Below are 4,078 nucleotides of genomic sequence, written 5' to 3'. Positions count from 1 at the left end.
GGAGAGGCAGTTTGTGGGAGGATTCTTTCTGAAATATTCCTCAATATTCTGAAATATTCCTCAATATCTTACTCCAGCAGTGTGTCTGTATAGCTCTGCTTTGGACAAACACAGAATTACCTGCCTTCCAAACTGAGCTGGAGTCATCAGTTATGCCAACTGCCTAAGAAGGAATATTACAGAGAGCAAAATCCATAAGAGAAAGACAGTGTGAAGAATTAACTCTGTTGGAAACCTAGGAGATGGGAAAATACACATTTACCTATCAGAATTCATGCAAAACCCCAAGCTCCCAGTCAGCTGAATGCCTGGGACTGACTCCTGTGGGGAGAGATAATTCTTGCTCCTGCAAACTCAGATCTAAAGTTGGTCAAGGTATGAGAACTTAAAAATCAATCTTTTTCCTTTGCTTCTGTGGTTAAAAAAGTTTAACACTTTAAACTAGGAAAATTCTTCATGTTCTAAAGGAAATTCAATATCTTCATGCATGTTTGGATGGGCCAAAAAAATTGAAGCATAAAATGTTCACTATTTCTGCACAAAGATACTCACTTAAAAGCTAAAAAACCAGTTAAAATCTATACAAACTAGGATTTAATCCATGATCCCCTGATGATGCTGCATAAACCCAACTGATTTATAGATGGCCTTCCAAAGCTAATGTGATAATGAAGGGGGGTGATTATTCCATCCATGAAAGCCCAAAGCTCTGTGGCACACAGAATTCTCCACTTTGGCTGCAAGGCCAGAGACAAATGCATTTTTGCAAGGAAAGGGAGAGAAAAGGGCAGAAATTGATTTATTCATTAGCCTGTACAAAACCATAACACTTTGAAATTGTCACTGAAACAACAACTGCAGCTATAGAGACTAGAATTCAAATATTAGGAAATGAAATTTCCTTTCCAATTGTCTGGCAAGGAAAAAATTCAGGTTTGGCTTGTCCTTGCTGTCCTTTTGGTGACACTTTTTGCTGAAATCCCCTGCACCAGCCTTGGACTGGTCTGGCTAGGTCACCTCCAGTTACCCCTGGGGTCACTGTGACATCTCAGAGAGCACCAGACTGTTCTAAAGGAAATTCAATATGTTCATGCATGTTTGGATGGGCTAAACAGAATAAAGCATAAAATGTTCACTATTTCTGCACAAAGATACTCACTTAAAAGTTAAAAAAACAATCGAAGTGGCCCTTAAAATCTATACAAACTGGGATTTAATCCATGATTTAATCCAATTCCAAAGCTGGCTCCTTGCTCCAGGACCATGCTGGTAGAACATTCAATTCTCTGCATTTTTCCTCCTGCTGGGTCTGTCCTGGGAGGGGACCAGGAGAGCCAGAGGCTGGGGACACACCCTCAGGGCTGTTCTCTTGAGTGACAGCCCAGCCAGTTTGGCTTCAGCAAAAATTCCTCTCTTCAAACCCTAATTGCTGTGCTGGCACAGCGCTCTGAGTGGTTTTTCTAATTGTTTGTATTTATTTGCAAAGTCTCTACTGCACAGTGATAAATATAATTCCACTCATGGCTAATTCGATGCTTTTTTGGGGGTAGAAGGGAGAGTAATTTCATGGTAAACCATAATTACTGGCACAAGAAGTACCTTAATTGCCAATCCAATCTGAGGGAGTCGCTGAGGCTCCAATCAGCCTAATTAGAATTCTACTTGTTCATAATAAATAAGTGGTAATTCCTAATTGGACCTGGCCTACAGAATTCTAAAAGTGTGGATTTAATGTCAGTTTGTGTTTAATTTTGGCCATCTCCTACTTGCACTGGGCTGACAGTCCAGCACAGAGCTGAGCAGAGCATCTGAGGCCTTTCAGTCCTCTCCTGCTGTTGGCTTCTAGTGGCAGAACACACAATTTAATAATGCAATTTATCACTGATATTGAGTGCTGAGCTCCTGGATATCCAATTCCAGCTGTAGGTGAAACACACAGACACCTGTATGGGGGAAAGAGTGCAAAATCCTTTTGGCTTTCCCTCTTTCTTATCTTTTCTGATGAAACCACGCTCATGCAGAGGTTAAAAACTTCTTATGTAGGATTTGGGTCATTCATGGCTAGAAACCAGGATTTCTGATTGCTGCCAAATAAAAAGAAATATTATTACAATATACTGGTAGCGTGGCTGTTGGATTAATCCATTTCTGACCCAGAGATGGGGCAACTGAGAGGTGTTTTAAAAGCTTTTATTCCATTTTCAGTCTCATGTGAAGGGTGAGACAATGCAGATGTTATAATTCACATTATCACAATCAGAAGCTAATTATTTCTTAATTAACAATACACTCTAAGTGTTTCTTGGCCTATCAGCTTTTGCCCCACCATGCTGGAAATGCCTTAAAGCCAATCATCTCAAATTACCCCTCATGGCTCCTACTGCAATGCATCTTTCAGAGTTCTCTTTCTCCTTCTATCAAACTTGAAAAATTCTCTACAAATTCATTTCCCACACTTGGCTCCAGCTGTTTATCAAATCTGTATTTAATCCCAAGCATAAATCCCATTGTGCCTGTAAGGAGAGAGCCAAGTAAGTGTTTATTATTTCTTATTAGTGAAACAGTTCTATAACTATGAATTTTGTAGCTTTTTATTAGCAAGGCACAAAATGGTTGACTACCTTTCATTACAAGGTCTTTTAAGACTAAACTAATTAAGAAAGGAGACAGATTATTTTCCTTTTTAACTCAATAACTGATCTCTTGATGTGGACTTTTATGTCTAATTACAAAACATTCCTTAAACTTACGAAGAAGAAGGAAGAAGAAGGTGGAGAAGGAAGAAGGTAAAGAAGAACAACTTGTCTCTACCTTAAAACTTTCTTGTTTTATATTTATTCCTCTATTTTAAAACCTCAAATTTGAAGTTTTTAACTCTGTGATATGACACACTTCTAACTAATTACACACTCATAATCTCAGTACTATAAATTAATTTTGGAAGCTTGTTCTACAGCTTTAGGTTAAATGCAGTGTTCTCTTGTGGGTCTGTGCCTTGAAGCACAGAAAATTTAAAATTCTCAGCATCCAGGGTTCCAACAGGATATCTCCCACTCTTCTTCCCACATTTTACTGAGATATTCTTACAACACTAGCAAGCAGAAACAAAGCATCATAAAATTATTTCTTCCATGGTTTCCCTTATTTTTTTCCCAAGAACTCACTGGTTGGTAATGGGAATATTATGTTAATCCTACAAACACATTCTGACTTGTGGTTGATAAATGTGTGCAGCAGATTTGAGAATTAGAACATTACAGTAATAAAAATGTAAAAATTTTTAATTTCCAGTGAACCTTACCTGATCTTTACCACTAATGAGGACCTGAAGATTTATTAATTACAGCACCATAAGTGCAGCAGCTTTTTATCTTAAAGATTCCCTAAAAAACATGGCTAAGGAGCAATTGTGGGAATCAGAAGGGAAATATTTTGGCATCAACCTGGTCTGGCAGGGCTCTGTCTAATGAGTCAGAGTCATGTTAATTGCAATTATTGGTGCAATGAAATGGGAATCACAGTTACATTGCATTTAAAAATGTACCAACAGAGGGAGATACTCCACCAGAGCAATTCATTCCTTCACAATTCCTTCTCTTTTCCTGCCTGGAAGAGTGAATTTCAACTGAACAGAACACACAACCTGACTGGCCAAGAGACAAATATCCAGATATCCAAATATCCCAATATCCAAATATCCAAATACCCAAATATCCCAATATCCCAATACCCAAATATCCCACCCAAACCCCACATGTCAGGGTGTTTCAATCTCTCAGTGCCCCATATCCTCCTCCCTACAGCAGTTACACTCAAACTTTGGAATCAGCAGCTCCTCTTTACCCCTTTTATTTTTATTTACCCTTTAATTTTTAGGGTTTTTTCTGGGTTTTTTTCCTCTTTTTTCTTCTCCTTTTTTTTTTTTTTCCTCCCAATTTTGAGACCTTCAGAAATAAATAGAATTCCTTGGGGTTTTTTAGATCAGCTTCTGTTCTCATAGCTTCTGGGCAAACACTTCCTTATTTGAGGAGGGCTTAAGGCCCTGGGAACCCAGCAAGGGGCAAGTGGAGGAGCTGCT

The sequence above is a fragment of the Fringilla coelebs genome, assembly GCF_963513975.1.
Source record: "Fringilla coelebs genome assembly, chromosome: 27".
NCBI classification, from domain to species: domain Eukaryota; kingdom Metazoa; phylum Chordata; class Aves; order Passeriformes; family Fringillidae; genus Fringilla; species Fringilla coelebs.
The sequence above is the reverse complement of the archived record's forward strand: the minus strand, read 5'-3'. Positions refer to the sequence as shown.